This window comes from Caloenas nicobarica, unplaced genomic scaffold, assembly GCF_036013445.1.
Source record: "Caloenas nicobarica isolate bCalNic1 unplaced genomic scaffold, bCalNic1.hap1 Scaffold_96, whole genome shotgun sequence".
NCBI classification, from domain to species: Eukaryota; Metazoa; Chordata; class Aves; order Columbiformes; family Columbidae; genus Caloenas; species Caloenas nicobarica.
Window position 1 is genome coordinate 1,105,001 of NW_027017725.1, and position 12,501 is coordinate 1,117,501.

The following is a 12,501-nucleotide window of genomic DNA, read 5'->3' on the forward strand; positions in this document are numbered from 1 at the left end:
CAGAGCAGAACTGCGCTCCTCTCCTCTCCTCTCCTCTCCTCTTCTCTCCTGTCCGCCAGTCCAATATCTAAGAGACTGTTTGCCTGAAAGGACAGAGGGGTTTCAGTTCCAAAATCAATTTCAAGGACACATAACACAATGAATTTTATTTTATTTTGTTGTTAATTTATTAATTTTCTTGATTTTATGTTAATTCATGTTATGTTTCTTCGTGTCATTTTTTTTCCCTTTGTGACTCTGTTTCAGAACCCAGGCTCACAAGCATTAGCTCAAGCCCAAGTGTAGCCAGGAGTAGGCTGAGGCATTCTTCAGTTTAGCCTGAGAAAAGATCCCTTGCAGGCTGGCAAAGGCAAGTCCCAGAGCTGCAGAGAGCAGCAGCAGGAATAGAGGCCAAGCTGTCCGCGGTTCCTGCAGAGGGAGAACCTTGACAAGGACTTGTGGGACTGACCATGCACAAAAGAGGAGGAAGAAGAAGAAGAAGAAGAAGAAGAAGAAGAAGAAGAAGAAGAAGAGGAAGAAGAGGAAGAAGAGGAAGAAGAGGTGAGTGGTACCGTGGCATCTCTTCCAAAGCGTGACATGTAGCGATGACGAGCAGACTTTTTGCCTTCCACAACTTGTTTGGCTGCTGTGCTTCTTGGGCAGGGATGCATGAGAAGCGCTCTGGTCCCTGCCAGGCGCTTGTGTTAGCTGCAGGGAGAGCTGAGAAGTGGCAGCTGCAGCTGCCAGCATGGTGGAGCATGAGCAGCCGGCTCCCAGGCCAAATGGCCCAAAGAAATGGTGGCAAGGGGCGGTGCTGAGAAGTGCAGAGGAAGGCAAAAAACCGCCGGGGACCAGTGCCATTGTGCCCCGGGGAAAAAGTTCCTTGCTGAGCCCAGTGCTGGCCATGGGCTGTTCAATGAGCATGTGAGCCAGACCTGGCTCCTTGTCCCACAGGCTGCTCATGCTTCCCAGGAGCTGCCCAAGCCCTATCCTCCCTTGAGCTGGAGCTAGGTCGCGGTCTTGCCAGAGTGCCCAACTGCCTCTGAGCTGATAGACCTTGTGGGCAAGAATCCTTGCTGTCCCTGTGTAGGACACCAGTGGGTGTTCCAAAGCACTGCAAGCCCTTGCAAGCCCTTGCAAGCCCTCGACATCCTATCTCTTACGGCTCCTGAGCGTTGCTCTGTAGGAGATGAGGATGGTGAGCTCTGCAGTGCTCCTCAAGAAGGAATTGCCTTGGTCTTGCCACTGCTATCCAGTTGAAAAGGATTTGCATCCATGAGCCGAGCTTGGAAGGTGGCCCTGCCAGCAGATTGTCTTGCAGCGGAGAACCTCCAGCAGCCTCATGCAAGGTTTTCTTCCCTCAGCCCCTGGCCTGTGATTCCAGCAGCTCCTCAAGTGCTTCCTGTCAGATGTGCTGGGGCTGCCCCCGGGCCAGCTCTGGCAGTGGACACGGGAGGCTGCTCCTCTGGATCCTGCGTGGGGCCTGGTGACCACTGCGTTGCCGGGTGCTGGCATTGTGACATGGGGCTGACACAGCCGCATATGTGCAGCCCTTTGGAGGAAGCCTTTGGGGTGCTGGCTCCAAATCAGTCCCTGTAGCTACAAAGTAGGGGAGAAAGCAACCTAATAGAGTCCCTTTTTTGCAAAAAGACAGTGTGGATTTGTTGCCAGTGCAGCCCTACTTCCAGTAGCAATACTGCCTGTAGTATCATGTATGGAGGCCTCAGGGCTCGCTCAGGGCTTGTCACGCAGAACTGCAGGCCTGACAGAGCAGAACTGCGCTCCTCTCCTCTCCTCTCCTCTCCTCTCCTCTCCTCTCCTCTCCTGTCCTCTCCTCCCCTCTCCTCTCCTCTCCTCTCCTCTCCTCTTCTCTCCTGTCCTCCAGTCCAACATCTAAGAGACTGTTTGCCTGAAAGGACAGAGTGGTTTCAGTTCCAAAATCAATTTCAAGGACATATAATACAATGAATTTTATTTGATTTTGTTGTTAATTTATTAATTTTCTTGATTTTATGTTAATTCATGTTATGTTTCTTCGTGTCATTTTTTTTCCCTTTGTGACTCTGTTTCAGAACCCAGGCTCACAAGCATTAGCTCAAGCCCAAGTGTAGCCAGGAGTAGGCTGAGGCATTCTTCAGTTTAGCCTGAGAAAAGATCCCTTGCAGGCTGGCAAAGGCAAGTCCCAGAGCTGCAGAGAGCAGCAGCAGGAATAGAGGCCAAGCTGTCCGCGGTTCCTGCAGAGGGAGAACCTTGACACGGACTTGTGGGACTGACCATGCACAAAAGAGGAGGAAGAAGATGAAGAAGAAGAAGAAGAAGAAGAAGAAGAAGAAGAAGAAGAAGAAGAAGAGGAAGAAGAGGAAGAAGAGGTGAGTGGTACCGTGGCATCTCTTCCAAAGCGTGACATGTAGCGATGACGAGCAGACTTTTTGCCTTCCACAACTTGTTTGGCTGCTGTGCTTCGTGGCCAGGGATGCATGAGAAGCGCTCTGGTCCCTGCCAGGCGCTTGTGTTAGCTGCAGGGAGAGCTGAGAAGTGGCAGCTGCGGCTGCCAGCATGGTGGAGCATGAGCAGCCGGCTCCCAGGCCAAATGGCCCAAAGAAATGGTGGCAACGGGCGGTGCTGAGAACTGCAGAGGAAGGCAAAAACCGCCGGGGACCAGTGCCAATGTGCCCCGGGGGAAAAAGTTCCTTGCTGAGCCCAGTGCTGGCCATGGGCTGTTCCCTGAGCATGTGAGCCAGACCTGGCTCCTTGTCCCACAGGCTGCTCATGCTTCCCAGGAGCTGCCCAAGCCCTATCCTCCCTTGAGCTGGAGCTAGGTCGCGGACTTGCCAGAGTGCCCAACTGCCTCTGAGCTGATAGACCTTGTGGGCAAGAATCCTTGCTGTCCCTGTGTAGGACACCAGTGAGTGTTCCAAAGCACTGCAAGCCCTTGCAAGGCCTCGACATCCTATCTCTTACGGCTCCTGAGCGTTGCTGTGTAGGAGATGAGGATGGTGAGCTGTGCAGTGCTCCTCAAGAAGGAATTGCCTTGGTCTTGCCACTGCTATCCAGTTGAAAAGGATTTGCATCCATGAGCCGAGCTTGGAAGGTGGCCCTGCCAGCAGATTGTCTTGCAGCGGAGAACCTCCAGCAGCCTCATGCAAGGTTTTCTTCCCTCAGCCCCTGGCCTGTGATTCCAGCAGCTCCTCAAGTGCTTCCTGTCAGATGTGCTGGGGCTGCCCCCGGCCAGCTCTGGCAGTGGACACGGGAAGCTGCTCCTCTGGATCCTGCGTGGGGCCTGGTGACCACTGCGTTGCCGGGTGCTGGCATTGTGACATGGGGGTGACACAGCCGCATATGTGCAGCCCTTTGGAGGAAGCCTTTGGGGTGCTGGCTCCAAATCAGTCCCTGTAGCTACAAAATAGGGGAGTAAGCAACCTAATAGAGTCCCTTTTTTTGCAAAAAGACAGTGTGGATTTGTTGCCAGTGCAGCCTTACTTCCTGTAGCAATACTGCCTGTAGTATCATGTATGGAGGCCTCAGGGCTCGCTCAGGGCTTGTCACGCAGAACTGCAGGCCTGACAGAGCAGAACTGCTCTCCTCTCCTCTCCTCTCCTCTTCTCTCCTGTCCGCCAGTCCAATATCTAAGAGACTGTTTGCCTGAAAGGACAGAGGGGTTTCAGTTCCAAAATCAATTGCAAGGACACATAACACAATGAATTTTATTTTATTTTGTTGTAATTTATTAATTTTCTTGATTTGATGTTAATTCATGTTATGTTTCTTCGTGTCATTTTTTTTCCCTTTGTGACTCTGTTTCAGAACCCAGGCTCACAAGCATTAGCTCAAGCCCAAGTGTAGCCAGGAGTAGGCTGAGGCATTCTTCAGTTTAGCCTGAGAAAAGATCCCTTGCAGGCTGGCAAAGGCAAGTCCCAGAGCTGCAGAGAGCAGCAGCAGGAATAGAGGCCAAGCTGTCCGTGGTTCCTGCAGAGGGAGAACCTTGACAAGGACTTGTGGGACTGACCATGCACAAAAGAGGAGGAAGAAGAAGAAGAAGAAGAAGAAGAGGAAGAAGAGGAAGAAGAGGTGAGTGGTACCGTGGCATCTCTTCCGAAGCGTGACATGTAGCGATGACAAGCAGACTTTTTGCCTTCCACAACTTGTTTGGCTGCTGTGCTTCTTGGGCAGGGATGCATGAGAAGCGCTCTGGTCCCTGCCAGGCGCTTGTGTTACCTGCAGGGAGAGCTGAGAAGTGGCAGCTGCGGCTGCCAGCATGGTGGAGCATGAGCAGTCGGCTCCCAGGCCAAATGGCCCAAAGAAATGGTGGCAAGGGGCGGTGCTGAGAACTGCAGAGGAAGGCAAAAAACCGCCGGGGACCAGTGCCAATGTGCCCCGGGGGAAAAAGTTCCTTGCTGAGCCCAGTGCTGGCCATGGGCTGTTCCCTGAGCATGTGAGCCAGACCTGGCTCCTTGTCCCACAGGCTGCTCATGCTTCCCAGGAGCTGCCCAAGCCCTATCCTCCCTTGAGCTGGAGCTAGGTCGCGGACTTGCCAGAGTGCCCAACTGCCTCTGAGCTGATAGACCTTGTGGGCAAGAATCCTTGCTGTCCCTGTGTAGGACAGCAGTGGGTGTTCCAAAGCACTGCAAGCCCTTGCAAGCCCTTGCAAGCCCTCGACATCCTATCTCTTACGGCTCCTGAGCGTTGCTCTGTGGGAGATGAGGATGGTGAGCTGTGCAGTGCTCCTCAAGAAGGAATTGCCTTGGTCTTGCCACTGCTATCCAGTTGGAAAGGATTTGCATCCATGAGCCGAGCTTGGAAGGTGGCCCTGCCAGCAGATTGTCTTGCAGCGGAGAACCTCCAGCAGCCTCATGCAAGGTTTTCTTCCCTCAGCCCCTGGCCTGTGATTCCAGCAGCTCCTCAAGTGCTTCCTGTCAGATGTGCTGGGGCTGCCCCCGGGCCAGCTCTGGCAGTGGACACGGGAGGCTGCTCCTCTGGATCTTGCGTGGGGGCTCGTGACCACTGCATTGCCGGGTGCTGGCATTGTGACATGGGGGTGACACAGCCGCATATGTGCAGCCCTTTGGAGGAAGCCTTTGGGGTGCTGGCTCGAAATCAGTCCCTGTAGCTACAAAATAGGGGAGTAAGCAACCTAATAGAGTCCCTTTTTTGCAAAAAGACAGTGTGGATTTGTTGCCAGTGCAGCCTTACTTCCAGTAGCAATACTGCCTGTAGTATCATGTATGGAGGCCTCAGGGCTCGCTCAGGGCTTGTCACGCAGAACTGCAGGCCTGACAGAGCAGAACTGATCTCCTCTCCTCTCCTCTCCTCTTCTCTTCTCTCCTGTCCGCCAGTCCAATATCTATGAGACTGTTTGCCTGAAAGGACAGAGGGGTTTCAGTTCCAAAATCAATTTCAAGGACACATAACACAATGAATTTTATTTTTTTTTGTTGTTAATTTATTAATTTTCTTGATTTGATGTTAATTCATGTTATGTTTCTTCGTGTCATTTTTTTTCCCTTTGTGACTCTGTTTCAGAACCCAGGCTCACAAGCATTAGCTCAAGCCCAAGTGTAGCCAGGAGTAGGCTGAGGCATTCTTCAGTTTAGCCTGAGAAAAGATCCCTTGCAGGCTGGCAAAGGCAAGTCCCAGAGCTGCAGATAGCAGCAGCAGGAATAGAGGCCAAGCTGTCCGCGGTTCCTGCAGAGGGAGAACCTTGACAAGGACTTGTGGGACTGACCATGCACAAAAGAGGAGGAAGAAGAAGAAGAAGAAGAAGAGGAAGAAGAGGAAGAAGAGGTGAGTGGTACCGTGGCATCTCTTCCAAAGCGTGACATGTAGCGATGACGAGCAGACTTTTTGCCTTCCACAACTTGATTGGCTGCTGTGCTTCTTGGGCAGGGATGCATGAGAAGCGCTCTGGTCCCTGCCAGGCGCTTGTGTTAGCTGCCGGGAGAGCTGAGAAGTGGCAGCTGCGGCTGCCAGCATGGTGGAGCATGAGCAGCCGGCTCCCAGGCCAAATGGCCCAAAGAAATGGTGGCAAGGGGCGGTGCTGAGAACTGCAGAGGAAGGCAAAAAACCGCCGGGGACCAGTGCCAATGTGCCCCGGGGGAAAAAGTTCCTTGCTGAGCCCAGTGCTGGCCATGGGCTGTTCCCTGAGCATGTGAGCCAGACCTGGCTCCTTGTCCCACAGGCTGCTCATGCTTCCCAGGAGCTGCCCAAGCCCTATCCTCCCTTGAGCTGGAGCTATGTCGCGGACTTGCCAGAGTGCCCAAGTGCCTCTGAGCTGATAGACCTTGTGGGCAAGAATCCTTGCTGTCCCTGTGTAGGACACCCGTGGGTGTTCCAAAGCACTGCAAGCCCTTGCAAGCCCTTGCAAGCCCTCGACATCCTATCTCTTACGGCTCCTGAGCGTTGCTCTGTAGGAGATGAGGATGGTGAGCTGTGCAGTGCTCCTCAAGAAGGAATTGCCTTGGTCTTGCCACTGCTATCCAGTTGAAAAGGATTTGCATCCATGAGCCGAGCTTGGAAGGTGGCCCTGCCAGCACATTGTCTTGCAGCGGAGAACCTCCAGCAGCCTCATGCAAGGTTTTCTTCCCTCAGCCCCTGGCCTGTGATTCCAGCAGCTCCTCAAGTGCTTCCTGTCAGATGTGCTGGGGCTGCCCCCGGCCAGCTCTGGCAGTGGACACGGGAAGCTGCTCCTCTGGATCCTGCGTGGGGCCTGGTGACCACTGCGTTGCCGGGTGCTGGCATTGTGACATGGGGGTGACACAGCCGCATATGTGCAGCCCTTTGGAGGAAGCCTTTGGGGTGCTGGCTCCAAATCAGTCCCTGTACCTACAAAATAGGGGAGTAAGCAACCTAATAGAGTCCCTTTTTTTGCAAAAAGACAGTGTGGATTTGTTGCCAGTGCAGCCTTACTTCCTGTAGCAATACTGCCTGTAGTATCATGTATGGAGGCCTCAGGGCTCGCTCAGGGCTTGTCACGCAGAACTGCAGGCCTGACAGAGCAGAACTGCTCTCCTCTCCTCTCCTCTCCTCTTCTCTCCTGTCCGCCAGTCCAATATCTAAGAGACTGTTTGCCTGAAAGGACAGAGGGGTTTCAGTTCCAAAATCAATTGCAAGGACACATAACACAATGAATTTTATTTTATTTTGTTGTAATTTATTAATTTTCTTGATTTGATGTTAATTCATGTTATGTTTCTTCGTGTCATTTTTTTTCCCTTTGTGACTCTGTTTCAGAACCCAGGCTCACAAGCATTAGCTCAAGCCCAAGTGTAGCCAGGAGTAGGCTGAGGCATTCTTCAGTTTAGCCTGAGAAAAGATCCCTTGCAGGCTGGCAAAGGCAAGTCCCAGAGCTGCAGAGAGCAGCAGCAGGAATAGAGGCCAAGCTGTCCGCGGTTCCTGCAGAGGGAGAACCTTGACAAGGACTTGTGGGACTGACCATGCACAAAAGAGGAGGAAGAAGAAGAAGAAGAAGAAGAAGAGGAAGAAGAGGAAGAAGAGGTGAGTGGTACCGTGGCATCTCTTCCGAAGCGTGACATGTAGCGATGACGAGCAGACTTTTTGCCTTCCACAACTTGTTTGGCTGCTGTGCTTCTTGGGCAGGGATGCATGAGAAGCGCTCTGGTCCCTGCCAGGCGCTTGTGTTACCTGCAGGGAGAGCTGAGAAGTGGCAGCTGCGGCTGCCAGCATGGTGGAGCATGAGCAGTCGGCTCCCAGGCCAAATGGCCCAAAGAAATGGTGGCAAGGGGCGGTGCTGAGAACTGCAGAGGAAGGCAAAAAACCGCCGGGGACCAGTGCCAATGTGCCCCGGGGGAAAAAGTTCCTTGCTGAGCCCAGTGCTGGCCATGGGCTGTTCCCTGAGCATGTGAGCCAGACCTGGCTCCTTGTCCCACAGGCTGCTCATGCTTCCCAGGAGCTGCCCAAGCCCTATCCTCCCTTGAGCTGGAGCTAGGTCGCGGACTTGCCAGAGTGCCCAACTGCCTCTGAGCTGATAGACCTTGTGGGCAAGAATCCTTGCTGTCCCTGTGTAGGACAGCAGTGGGTGTTCCAAAGCACTGCAAGCCCTTGCAAGCCCTTGCAAGCCCTCGACATCCTATCTCTTACGGCTCCTGAGCGTTGCTCTGTGGGAGATGAGGATGGTGAGCTGTGCAGTGCTCCTCAAGAAGGAATTGCCTTGGTCTTGCCACTGCTATCCAGTTGAAAAGGATTTGCATCCATGAGCCGAGCTTGGAAGGTGGCCCTGCCAGCAGATTGTCTTGCAGCGGAGAACCTCCAGCAGCCTCATGCAAGGTTTTCTTCCCTCAGCCCCTGGCCTGTGATTCCAGCAGCTCCTCAAGTGCTTCCTGTCAGATGTGCTGGGGCTGCCCCCGGGCCAGCTCTGGCAGTGGACACGGGAGGCTGCTCCTCTGGATCTTGCGTGGGGGCTCGTGACCACTGCATTGCCGGGTGCTGGCATTGTGACATGGGGGTGACACAGCCGCATATGTGCAGCCCTTTGGAGGAAGCCTTTGGGGTGCTGGCTCGAAATCAGTCCCTGTAGCTACAAAATAGGGGAGTAAGCAACCTAATAGAGTCCCTTTTTTGCAAAAAGACAGTGTGGATTTGTTGCCAGTGCAGCCTTACTTCCAGTAGCAATACTGCCTGTAGTATCATGTATGGAGGCCTCAGGGCTCGCTCAGGGCTTGTCACGCAGAACTGCAGGCCTGACAGAGCAGAACTGATCTCCTCTCCTCTCCTCTCCTCTTCTCTTCTCTCCTGTCCGCCAGTCCAATATCTATGAGACTGTTTGCCTGAAAGGACAGAGGGGTTTCAGTTCCAAAATCAATTTCAAGGACACATAACACAATGAATTTTATTTTTTTTTGTTGTTAATTTATTAATTTTCTTGATTTGATGTTAATTCATGTTATGTTTCTTCGTGTCATTTTTTTTCCCTTTGTGACTCTGTTTCAGAACCCAGGCTCACAAGCATTAGCTCAAGCCCAAGTGTAGCCAGGAGTAGGCTGAGGCATTCTTCAGTTTAGCCTGAGAAAAGATCCCTTGCAGGCTGGCAAAGGCAAGTCCCAGAGCTGCAGAGAGCAGCAGCAGGAATAGAGGCCAAGCTGTCCGCGGTTCCTGCAGAGGGAGAACCTTGACAAGGACTTGTGGGACTGACCATGCACAAAAGAGGAGGAAGAAGAAGAAGAAGAAGAAGAGGAAGAAGAGGAAGAAGAGGTGAGTGGTACCGTGGCATCTCTTCCAAAGCGTGACATGTAGCGATGACGAGCAGACTTTTTGCCTTCCACAACTTGATTGGCTGCTGTGCTTCTTGGGCAGGGATGCATGAGAAGCGCTCTGGTCCCTGCCAGGCGCTTGTGTTAGCTGCCGGGAGAGCTGAGAAGTGGCAGCTGCGGCTGCCAGCATGGTGGAGCATGAGCAGCCGGCTCCCAGGCCAAATGGCCCAAAGAAATGGTGGCAAGGGGCGGTGCTGAGAACTGCAGAGGAAGGCAAAAAACCGCCGGGGACCAGTGCCAATGTGCCCCGGGGGAAAAAGTTCCTTGCTGAGCCCAGTGCTGGCCATGGGCTGTTCCCTGAGCATGTGAGCCAGACCTGGCTCCTTGTCCCACAGGCTGCTCATGCTTCCCAGGAGCTGCCCAAGCCCTATCCTCCCTTGAGCTGGAGCTATGTCGCGGACTTGCCAGAGTGCCCAAGTGCCTCTGAGCTGATAGACCTTGTGGGCAAGAATCCTTGCTGTCCCTGTGTAGGACACCCGTGGGTGTTCCAAAGCACTGCAAGCCCTTGCAAGCCCTTGCAAGCCCTCGACATCCTATCTCTTACGGCTCCTGAGCGTTGCTCTGTAGGAGATGAGGATGGTGAGCTGTGCAGTGCTCCTCAAGAAGGAATTGCCTTGGTCTTGCCACTGCTATCCAGTTGAAAAGGATTTGCATCCATGAGCCGAGCTTGGAAGGTGGCCCTGCCAGCACATTGTCTTGCAGCGGAGAACCTCCAGCAGCCTCATGCAAGGTTTTCTTCCCTCAGCCCCTGGCCTGTGATTCCAGCAGCTCCTCAAGTGCTTCCTGTCAGATGTGCTGGGGCTGCCCCCGGGCCAGCTCTGGCAGTGGACACAGGAAGCTGCTCCTCTGGATCCTGCGTGGGGCCTGGTGACCACTGCGTTGCCGGGTGCTGGCATTGTGACATGGGGGTGACACAGCCGCATATGTGCAGCCCTTTGGAGGAAGCCTTTGGGGTGCTGGCTCCAAATCAGTCCCTGTAGCTACAAAATAGGGGAGTAAGCAACCTAATAGAGTCCCTTTTTTGCAAAAAGACAGTGTGGATTTGTTGCCAGTGCAGCCTTACTTCCAGTAGCAATACTGCCTGTAGTATCATGTATGGAGGCCTCAGGGCTCGCTCAGGGCTTGTCACGCAGAACTGCAGGCCTGACAGAGCAGAACTGCGCTCCTCTCCTCTCCTCTCCTCTCCTCTTCTCTCCTGTCCGCCAGTCCAATATCTAAGAGACTGTTTGCCTGAAAGGACAGAGGGGTTTCCGTTCCAAAATCAATTTCAAGGACACATAATACAATGAATTTTATATTTTTTTGTTGTTAATTTATTAATTTTCTTGATTTTATGTTAATTCATGTTATGTTTCTTCGTGTCATTTTTTTTCCCTTTGTGACTCTGTTTCAGAACCCAGGCTCACAAGCATTAGCTGAAGCCCAAGTGTAGCCAGGAGTAGGCTGAGGCATTCTTCAGTTTAGCCTGAGAAAAGATCCCTTGCAGGCTGGCAAAGGCAAGTCCCAGAGCTGCAGAGAGCAGCAGCAGGAATAGAGGCCAAGCTGTCCGCGGTTCCTGCAGAGGGAGAACCTTGACAAGGACTTGTGGGACTGACCATGCACAAAAGAGGAGGAAGAAGAAGAAGAAGAAGAAGAAGAGGAAGAAGAAGAAGAAGAAGAAGAGGAAGAAGAGGAAGAAGAGGTGAGTGGTACCGTGGCATCTCTTCCGAAGCGTGACATGTAGCAATGACGAGCAGACTTTTTGCCTTCCACAACTTGTTTGGCTGCTGTGCTTCTTGGGCAGGGATGCATGAGAAGCGCTCTGGTCCCTGCCAGGCGCTTGTGTTAGCTGCAGGGAGAGCTGAGAAGTGGCAGCTGCGGCTGCCAGCATGGTGGAGCATGAGCAGCCGGCTCCCAGGCCAAATGGCCCAAAGAAATGGTGGCAAGGGGCGGTGCTGAGAACTGCAGAGGAAGGCAAAAAACGGCCGGGGACCAGTGCCAATGTGCCCCGGGGGAAAAAGTTCCTTGCTGAGCCCAGTGCTGGCCATGGGCTGTTCCCTGAGCATGTGAGCCAGACCTGGCTCCTTGTCCCACAGGCTGCTCATGCTTCCCAGGAGCTGCCCAAGCCCTATCCTCCCTTGAGCTGGAGCTATGTCGCGGACTTGCCAGAGTGCCCAAGTGCCTCTGAGCTGATAGACCTTGTGGGCAAGAATCCTTGCTGTCCCTGTGTAGGACACCAGTGGGTGTTCCAAAGCACTGCAAGCCCTTGCAAGCCCTTGCAAGCCCTCGACATCCTATCTCTTACGGCTCCTGAGCGTTGCTCTGTAGGAGATGAGGATGGTGAGCTGTGCAGTGCTCCTCAAGAAGGAATTGCCTTGGTCTTGCCACTGCTATCCAGTTGAAAAGGATTTGCATCCATGAGCCGAGCTTGGAAGGTGGCCCTGCCAGCAGATTGTCTTGCAGCGGAGAACCTCCAGCAGCCTCATGCAAGGTTTTCTTCCCTCAGCCCCTGGCCTGTGATTCCAGCAGCTCCTCAAGTGCTTCCTGTGAGATGTGCTGGGGCTGCCCCCGGGCCAGCTCTGGCAGTGGACACGGGAAGCTGCTCCTCTGGATCCTGCGTGGGGCCTGGTGACCACTGTGTTGCCGGGTGCTGGCATTGTGACATGGGGGTGACACAGCCGCATATGTGCAGCCCTTTGGAGGAAGCCTTTGGGGTGCTGGCTCCAAATCAGTCCCTGTAGCTACAAAATAGGGGAGTAAGCAACCTAATAGAGTCCCTTTTTTGCAAAAAGACAGTGTGGATTTGTTGCCAGTGCAGCCTTACTTCCAGTAGCAATACTGCCTGTAGTATCATGTATGGAGGCCTCAGGGCTCGCTCAGGGCTTGTCACGCAGAACTGCAGGCCTGACAGAGCAGAACTGCTCTCCTCTCCTCTCCTCTCCTCTCCTCTCCTCTCCTCTCCTCTCCTCTCCTCTCCTCTCCTCTCCTCTCCTCTCCTCTCCTCTTCTCTCCTGTCCGCCAGTCTAATATCTAAGAGACTGTTTGCCTGAAAGGACAGAGGGGTTTCAGTTCCAAAATCAATTTCAAGGACACATAACACAATGAATTTTATTTTATTTTGTTGTTAATTTATTCATTTTCTTGATTTTATGTTAATTCATGTTATGTTTCTTCGTGTCATTTTTTTTCCCTTTGTGACTCTGTTTCAGAACCCAGGCTCACAAGCATTAGCTGAAGCCCAAGTGTAGCCAGGAGTAGGCTGAGGCATTCTTCAGTTTAG